At 43.6% G+C, this 9,927-nt stretch overlaps 1 long non-coding RNA gene across 1 annotated transcript; it reads right to left on the minus strand.

Annotated features, from left to right (window-relative positions):
- Nucleotides 1-596: 596 nt before the first annotated feature.
- Nucleotides 597-6,037, minus strand: LOC116978765. The gene is made up of 2 exons (XR_004413542.1): nucleotides 6,006-6,037; nucleotides 597-721 (listed from the first exon to the last, which is right to left on the minus strand). It is a non-coding gene; the product is annotated as an uncharacterized LOC116978765 (long non-coding RNA).
- Nucleotides 6,038-9,927: the final 3,890 nt, after the last annotated feature.

Raw genomic sequence — 9,927 nt, forward strand, 5'->3', positions numbered from 1 at the left:
ATGATCATTAATTGGCTTCATCATTACTGATACAATCTTTTTTTTTAAATTCCAGGTGAATTTAATTAACTTTATTAATAAAGATTTGGTTATTTGACTTTCAATACAAAACTGACAAAAATGAAGATAGAGCAGAGATTACAGATGAGGCGTGGAACTGTAATAAAGATACAGATTTTAAATTATTTCAAGCTTCTCATTGAGCTTTGTGTGTCTCTTTCGCTGAATGTTAGTTCTGTACAAGGCTCAGGTAGTCACAATGCAGGGTAAATGACAGAGGGTAAATCAATTGAAGCTTTAAATCTGTTGATAGACTTTGGGGGCTGGAAGAGTGTAATTGTGTGAAACAGTCTTTAGTGTTGTCATTTCCTTCCAGTTTAAGTAGAAAAAGCCTTTTGAAAAACATTGCCTTTATAATCAATCGTCTTACTCGATGCACTGGCAGAACACCACAAAAGACAAAAGATTGGATTAGAGACAAGCATATTTCCTAGAAGGCTAAAAAAAAGTCATACAGTTTATTTCATTCAACACAAGTTTTTGCAAATTTAAAATTTAGTCCACAATACAATATTGTGTAAATACAAATTTAGTCCACAATACAATGAATTTTATTTTTCCGTTAGGAACTTGGGTTTCTGCAGCCATACAACAAAAAGAAACAATTATACAAGACACACAACCAACTCAATTCACACAGACATCCATCACAGTGAGTCTCCTACTGTCTTGTCTCTCCCCTGCTCTCCATTCTCTCCTGATGTTAAAGCCTCCGGCGGGCGATGGCAAGTCCCGCAGCCGCTAAGGCCGCGCCGGCGATGTAAGGCCCTAATGTTGGAGCCCCCGGCGGGCGATGGCAAGTCCCGCGGCCGTTAAAGCTGCGCCGGGCGATGTCAGGCCCCGCTCCAGACCGTTTTCAGCCCCGCAACTTGGGTGGGAGAAGCTGCCGCCGCGGGAGCTCCGAAAAGCGGTCTCCCACCAGGAACCCGCAAGCTCCCGATGTCACCGTTCCCAGGCCTGCAGCTGGAACCCCCGAAGCCCCGAAGACTGGTCGCAGCCGTGCACCACCACAGCTCCCCACGCTCCGAGGCCGGCCTGCCCCACGATGGCAAGTCCGCATGCTCCGCGACTGGAGCCCCCAGGTCGTTCCGTCTGGAGGCCGCTCCACGGTGCTAGGCCCCAACGACAACAGAGACCCGACAGGTAAAAGGACGGGTCTCCCGTGCAGGGAAGAGATTCAAAAGTCCCCCCCCCCCCACATATACACAGATAAAAGCAATTTAAAAAAAAATAATATAAAAACAACAGCAAACAGGAGAAAAATAAATTTTAAAAAAGGACAGGCGAACTGCAGGGGCTGCGCCATTACAGCGCCGCCACAGTTTTATTTTTTTGTAACATTGGTTTAATTTAACCTCATTTTAGGATTAGTGTGATAGTGAGATTGGTTCTATATATGTATGGTTTATTTTTGATCTACATTTAATGTATTTTTTCTTCTTTTATTTAGAATTGTATCTTTTTCCCCAGTACTTTGCACCTTTCTCTGGTCGAATCAACTTGATCAATACCTGTGCCATAAATTAATCTAAAAATAAAAAATTTCAACAGGGAGATTTCATTTCCCTGTAACCAGCTGTGATAAACTGCAAGGGAATGGCTTCTGGACTTGACCTTTAGTTTTAAACAGAAGGTCATATTTCATCAGCAGAGAGCAACCAATAAAACTCAAGTTACAATTTGTGATCTCCCTGCCTCTGGTTACATGGCCATGGTTACAGTTGGCAAATAGTAGCCATGCTAATAATGTAAAGATTGTTGGTCGGACTATTATAGATATGGCACAGCCTAAAATAGACACAAAATGCTCGAGTAACTCAGCGGGACAGGCAGCATCTCTGGATAGAAGGAATGGGTGACGTTTTGGGTCAAGATCCTTCTTCAAACTGAGCCTGTTGCTTCCTACCAGATGTGTTGATCACCTCCAGGAATTGTATTGCACCTGTCACAGGAATGCCACCAAGTTATCGTTCTGGAGGGGAAGCATTTAATGCAGCTTCACATTGCAACCACAGTAGATTTAAGCACACATAACTGGTCTACATAAATCCAAGTTTGTGTTTGTCTTCACGATATAGTCAGTGTAAATTATAAAGTATCAATGTGCAAATAATTTCATCTTTCGGCTCTGAACAGGACGCCGATATCGCTCTTTAATATCAGCAAGAATTATTAATTCTATTTTCCTCACCCTTCATCTCCGAGTAGTTTTCTGGCTTGCATTTACAGTGCCCTCCATAATGTTTGGGACAAAGACCCTTCATTTATTTATTTGCCTCTGCACTCCACAATTTAAGATTTGTAATAGAAAAAAATCACATGTGATTAAAGTGCATATTGTCAGATTTTAATAATGGTCATTTTTATACATTTTGGTTTCATCATGTAGAAATTACAGCAGTGTTTATATATAGTTCCCCCATTTCAGGGCACCATTATGTTTGGGACACAGCAATGTCATGTAAATGAAAGTAGTCATGTTTAATATTTTGTTGCATATCCTTTGCATGCAATGACTGCTTGAAGTCTACGATTCATGGACATCACCAGTTGCTGGGTGTCTTCTCTGGTGATGCTCTGCCAGGCCTGTATTGCAGCCATCTTTAGCTTATACTTCTTTTGGAGATAGTCCCATTCAGTTTTCTCTTCAGCATATAAAAGGGTTCAGCATGCTCAATTGAGTTCAGATTGGGCGATTGACTTGGCCACTCAAGAATTGACCATTTTTTAGCTTTGAAAAACTCCTTTGTTGCCTTAGCAGTGTGTTTGGGATCATGTTTGGGAATGAACCGCCGGCCAATTAACTTTGAGGCATTTGTTTGAACTTGAGTAGATAGGATGTGTCTATACACTTCAGAATTCATTATGCTACTACCATCAGCGGTTGTATCATCAATGAAGATAAATGAGCCAGTATCTTCAGCAGCCATACATGCCCAGGCTATAACAACCCCACCACCGTGTTTCACAGATGAGGTGGTATGCTTTGGACCTTGGGCAGTTCCTTCTCTCCTCCATACTTTGCTCTTGCCATCACTCTGATATATGTTAATCTTCATCTCATCTGTCCACAAGACCTTTTTCCAGAACTGTGGTTGCTCTTTTAAGTACTTCTTGGCAAACTGTAACCTGGCCATCCTAATTTTGCAGCTAACCAGTGGTATGCATCTTGCCGTGTAGCCTCTGTATTTCTGTTCATGAAGTCTTCTGTGGACAGTGATCATTGACAAATCCACACCTGACGCCTGAACAGTTTCTGATCTGTCGAACGGGTGTTTGGGGATGTTTCTTTATTAAAGAGAGATTTCTTCTGTCACCAGCTGTGGAGGTCTTCCTTGGCCTGCCAGTCCCTCTGCGATTAGTAAGCTCACCAGTGCTCTCTTTCTTCTAACTTATGTTTCAAACAGTTGATTTTAGTAAGCCTAAGGCGTGGCTGATGTCTCTAACAGTTTTATTCTTGTTTCTCAGTCTCATAATGGCTTCTTTGACTTTCATTGGCACAACTTTTGTCCTCATGTTGATAAACAGCAATAAATGTATCCAAAGGTGATGGAAAGACTTGAGGAAAGTCTAGGTGCTTATACCTGCATTAAAGAGGCAATTAAACACACGTGAGCAATTACAAACACCTCTGAAGCCATGTGTCCCAAACATTATGGTGCCCTGAAATGGAGTAACTATGTGTAAACACAGTTGTAATTTCTACATGTTGAAACCAAAATGTATAAAAATGGTCTTTAATAAAATCTGACAATGTGCCCTTTAACCACATGTGATTTTTTTAATACAAATCTCAAATTGTGGAGTACAGAGGCAAATAAATAAATGATGGATCTTTGTTCCAAACATTCTGGAGGGCACTGGTAGCTCCTGCCTGCATCAGCATGCCCGCTATCACAACTGCAGTGCAGTTAGGAGAGGTCCAGTCTACATCCTACTTCCACTTTCTGCACTATCCTTAACAATCACTATTCAATGTAAGACGGTGCCTGATGAAACTGGGCTTAAAAATATTTAAGGATTTAATCGTGAAATTAATTTTATCAGGATGTAACGGGACCTTCCTTTATACCAGTCCTACACTATATTTCATAGACACTTTACCATTAACTTCTACCCTGGCCTCAAATTCACTTGAACCATCTCTGGCATTTCTGTCCCCTTTCTTGATCTCTCTGTCTCCTTCACAGGGGTCAGACTATTGACTGATGTCTATTACAAACCTACCAATCCACACAGATATCTGGACTACACTCCCTCCCACTCTGCCTCCTGCCTATTCCCTGCTCTCAATTTCTCCATCTCCGCCGCATCTGCTCCCAAGATGAGGTGTCCTATTCTAGGACATGCAAGATGTCCTTATTCTTTAGTAAACGTGGTTTCCCCCTTCTGTCATAGAGGTATCACTCACTCATTCATCCTCTGTTTATTGTAGTTCTGGTCACGCTCCCCTCCCCTCCCAGGCACAAAAAGGATAGAATTCCCCTGGTCCTGATCTTTCATCCCACCAGTCTCTGCATCAAGCACATCACCCTCTGACATTTCCCAAACCTCCAGCATGATCCCACCACCAGTCACATCTTCCCATTATTCACCCATTTCTGCCTTTGGCAGAAACCATTTGCTCCACAACTCTCCCAAGTACTTTCCTCCATCTCCCAGGTACTTTCCCCTACAACCACGTGAGATGTAACACCTGTCCCTCTATCTCCTCCCTCACCTCCATCCAGGGACTCCAGGCAGAGGATCATGTGTACCTCCTATAACCTCATCTACTGCATCCTGTGGCCTCCTGTACATCAGCGAGACCGAGTGTATACTTGGCAACCGTTTCACCAAACATTCACTCTTGGTCAACCAAGGCCTGCAGGATCTCCCAGTTGCTATAAATGTTTAAGTCCTCTTCCCAATCTCATACTGGTCTTTCTCTCCTGGGCCTCCTCCATTGCCAGAGTGAGGCCACATGGAACTGGAGGAATGACACCTCACATTACACTTGGGTAGCTTTCAAACCAATGGTATGAACACTGAGTTCTCAAATTTTATGTAACTACATAACCCTCCCCCTTCTACCCACATACACCCCCCCCCCTCCCCCCTTTGCCCCCTCCCCTGTGTCTCACTGGATTTCACAGCAGTTTCTCCCCTCCCCCTCCCAACTACATCCTTTCCTCTAGTTTCACAATTCATCACTCTTCAATCTTTTGTCACACACCTTCTGTCTTTTCCTCTCTAGCCTTTGTCCAACCATTTGCCTATCAAACAATCCTTCTCACCACTGATGGCCTATATTTCCTGTCAGGCTTTATCCTGCACCTCCCATCTTCCACTCCACCCCCCACATCCCCCACCACCCACCACCACCATGATCAGTCTGAGAAGGGTTCTTATCAGAAACATTGCCTATCCATGTTCTCCTGAAATTCTGCCCGACCCACCGAGTTACACCAGCACTATTGTGCTGCTACTTCATCGGTCTACAATGGTTACAAAATCTCCTGGTGGTTTCTGATACTGGAAGTTCCTTAACGTGCTGAAGACTTCTCTGTTTAACTATTTGTCAGGATATTTGCCAAGAACATCCGCCTTGTTGCGAGAAGCAAATGTATTGTGTATTATGTTATGTAATGAATGATTTACTGGCTTTGCTGTGCTCCAAATGCCCTTCAACATTCCAGTTCTGAAAGATACACCAGCACTGGTGGAATTTGAACACTAATGTTGCAGTCACTGATGTAGCCCAGCCTGAAAATGTCACAGCATGAACTGTAAATGCTGGCACTCGCCTGAATTGAATTAATTGAATTGAATTGAATTTATTTGTCATTCAAAAAAATTTGAACAAAATGTCATTACCATACAGTCATAACAATAAAAAGCAAACAAAACACACACTTACATAAATATAACATAAACATCCATCACAGTGACTCTCCTCCAGGCACCTCCTCACTGTGATGGAAGGTAAAAATCTCTTCCTTGTTTTTCTCCTGCGGTCACAAATGACACAAAAAAAGTTTCATGCCCAGATGGTGCCTTCATCCTGCTCACCAGGATCTACAGCTGGCAGTTACACCATCGGGTTCTTATAACATTCCCGGATGTAGCTGGTGTGATTTAAATAACTCCAGAACTGAATGTGTGCCTAACAGTCATATTGATTTTTTAAAAACCTGCTCTTCAAGTCCGCTATCAGAGTTCAGGTCAATTCCTTCATTCTCTTGCCATCCTCCAGGTGGAGCAGGGCACCAGGGTGAACAACCTTCCCTCCCACCCACCCACCCCAGCCGTTCCATTGCCCTGCCACTTGATTTACCATAGCTGCGAGTAACTGTAGGGGAGTTCATAATATGTTCCCCTGCCTTTGCCCCAGAAATGATCTTGAGGTTAGTTGCCACAAAAGGGAAGTCAGATAAAATGTAAAGAAAACAGCAGCGATTGGCCTCTGGGCATGAAGATGTCCATGCCAGCCAACCCTATCAAAACAGACTCAGGATTCATTTGAAATCATGTAATTATTTAGCGCGTGATCAAATAGTGCAAAATTATTTTACTACCGAAAGGAAAGTTATAAACTAATATCATTTGCTGATGGCTGCAATATGTGATGAAGTGGATTATTGGAATGAGTGACAGAGGCCAAATTGAAGTACAGGTCAATAACTGAGTGCTTTAATCATCTGCAACTTGCTGATTGCAGAACAGAACCTCGCCAGGTCACATAATCCTGACAGTAACTGACACTCTCACAGAATGACATTTCAATTCAGCAACTGGTAGACAGTTTGTTCTTTTAGTTCCTCAACATTTAGCTGATCTGAACATTTGAAAGACTTCCTTTGTTTGGTTTCTGCTTTTTAGGGCCTTGGTCCATGTACAGGAATGTAACGTAATTTACTGGCCATTTTGGTAGGGGCTCTAAAGGATGTTCTGCTTCAAGTTAATGACTGTTAGGCAAAGCAATAACTTTTTACCGAGACACAATCAAAAAGACTTTCCATTCAGGAATGTAAGTAAAAATCTGCAATAAGTTCAAGAAAATCAATTTTGGCAATTCTCAGGTCAGGCAGCAAAGGAATTCAAAATTGGTACTAATTAACTAACTGCTTATTAACCAAGGCACACTACTTATGGAATGAAAATCTGAGGCCCTCATCTAATGGAAATGGAGCAGTGTGTTTCTAAAATGAAGGCTGTGATTTAACACATTGTTCCCACTGCTGTTGAAAGCTGCTTCTCCATGCTGATGCTGCACAGTTACAGTACCAGCCTGGTCAGATAATCAGCGTATGTACACTCATCCCCTTCTGCCATTTCAGATCAAAGGGAGCATGCACTCCCATTCTATATCCACAGTAAGGTTTGTGGTGCTATTGCAGGGGAAAGGAGGAGTAAGTATATTCCCATCAAGTTCTGCAAAAGTAAGCCTGGTCATAACCAACTCGAGATTGAAGCCACTAATGGGCCTAATGTGCTCTGATACAAAGCACAGGAGTCTCACAGCAGTGAATTAGTGTAGAGACATTTTACTCTATTTGGGTTGATTACCACCCTCAACCTGATCCATTAAAGTACTTGGTAGGAAATGGCCTAAAGTTTAAAGAGGCTTTGGTGACCAACTATATTGGTTATTGGAGAGGCTGCAAGTGACTCTGCTCATTAAGCAATGTGATTGATGCTCCCTCCCAATAGCAAACAGAAGAATAACAAATAACAGTGACATTAGACAAGGTTTGTCCAAGGTTTGCAAGTACTACAAAGCTGTGTTCAACTTTCCCTTTTCCCTTAGAGTCATATAGTGTGAAACCAGGTCCTTTGGCCCAACTGCAATGTTGTCATCTGCAACACACAGCAATGGGCCCAGCACTGAACACAGAGGCACACCACTAGTCACAGACCTCTGCTTCCTTCCATGAAGCCAATTTTCTATTCATTCAACTATCTCTCCTTGAATCCCATGCGATCTAACCTTCCAGAGCAGTCTACCATGCAAACCTTTTGACTGGAGAGGAAATCACATGCAAATTGGGAGCTGGGGTATTGTGTCACCAATGGGTGATTGGAGGGTCCAGGAGGAGTGGCAGAGAGTCCCAAGTGAACGTCCCCCACCCAGAGTGCAGTCACCGCTATCTTACGGAGATCTGCTTCTGGGAAATGTTTCCCCCCCCCATGAACATCAAATCAAAGCCCACCAATACCACCACCACTTCATTATTATCACCGCTCTGTTTAGAGCAAAATCTTTCAACCAGGACATTAAAAGCAATAAACAATGCTCACTAAAGTTAAACAAATGGTGTCAGCCTTGAATGGCTCTAATGGCTGTCCTAATACACTGACGCATGTGTGAATTACAATTCTAACAGCACCAGAACATGTGGCTGCAGCTGGTAAAATTCTGAGGTGATAGATTTTCCACTCTTCTCTTCCCAAACATGAGAGCATAAACATACAGTAGAAACATAGAAACATAGAAAATAGGTGCAGGAGGAGGCCATTCAGCCCTTAGAGCCAGCACCGCCATTCAATATGATCATGGCTGATCATCCAGAATCAGTAGACCGTTCTTGCCTTCTCCCCATATTTCTTGATTCCGTTAGCCCTAAGAGCTCAATCTAACTCTCTCTTGAATAGATAAGTCCCACATCGTTCTCCTGTAAACTCGGCTTTGGCAGTCAGAGCCCCAGCTGGTCGTTGGACAATAACACGCATAAGGAGAAGGAATATGGGATCTGGAGACATGCCAGTAGATTCCTGCTCCATGTTTCATTCCCACACCTCTACGTCAGGGAGGCCCACCCAGCCAGCCCACTTCACCAGCCCACTTCACCCAGCCCACTGATCAATGAGTGACCACACACTGTCACCCTTGAACCTCTTTCCATACAACGAGCTCAGAACCTCCTGGCAACTACCTGTATTTTCATGAGAGAAGACAACAGCACTGCAGAAGGTTTTAGGGATTAAGTTGAAGTGCATTGTGACACTGTACACCATTTTCTATTGCACTGAAGATGCTAAACTCCAGTCATTAGAGACTGTGAACTCCACAACTCACTCGCCAGTGTTCTAGAAAGTATAGGCACCAAATTCTGCATCAGCCACAAGCTAACCGAAACCAGCCTCCCACCTCCTCCCACCACCGCCCCTCCCCCTCCCAGAATCAATAGCAGCTTCTTCTTCGATGTTATCAGACTCTTGCAGACTTCTCTTACTAAATGTGTAAGAAGGAACTGCAGATGCTGGTTTAAACCGAAGATAAACACAAAAAGCTGGAGAAGGGTCTCGACCCGAAACATCACCCATTCCTTCTCTCCAGAGATGCTGCCTGTCCCGCTAAATTACTCCAGCTTTTTGTGTCTATTTACTCTTATACTAAGGATATATTCCCAATCTCCCAATCTACCTCGTAGCTGATCAGACATTTTTTTTAAATCTGCACCTTCCCTGTAGATGTCACACTATATTCTTCAATCTTGAGCAAAATTCAAAATACTGGGTAACTCAGCAGGTTGGGGAAGTGGGCGGCGCGACTCTTGTCAGCAGCGGCCTCTGCAGTCCGTCTGTCTTTTTATTGTTTTCTGTCTTGTTCTATGTAGTTTTTATTGTTTTTTTGTCGGGGTATGTGTGTGTGGGTGGGGTGGGGTGGGGGAACTTTAAGGTCTTTCCCCTGCACGGGAGACCGGACCTTTTCTTTGTCGGGTCTCCGTTGTCGTTGGGGCTGCAACGTGGAGCGGCCTCCAACAGGAATGACCTGGGGCTCCAGTCGCGGAGCTGCGGATTTACTCACCATCACGGAGCTGGCCGAGTCCGGAGCGGGTGGAGCTGTGGTGGAGCGCTACTGTGACCCGACACCCGGAGATTCGG

The sequence above is a fragment of the Amblyraja radiata genome, chromosome 11 (genome assembly GCF_010909765.2).
Source record: "Amblyraja radiata isolate CabotCenter1 chromosome 11, sAmbRad1.1.pri, whole genome shotgun sequence".
Classification (NCBI taxonomy): Eukaryota; Metazoa; Chordata; class Chondrichthyes; order Rajiformes; family Rajidae; genus Amblyraja; species Amblyraja radiata.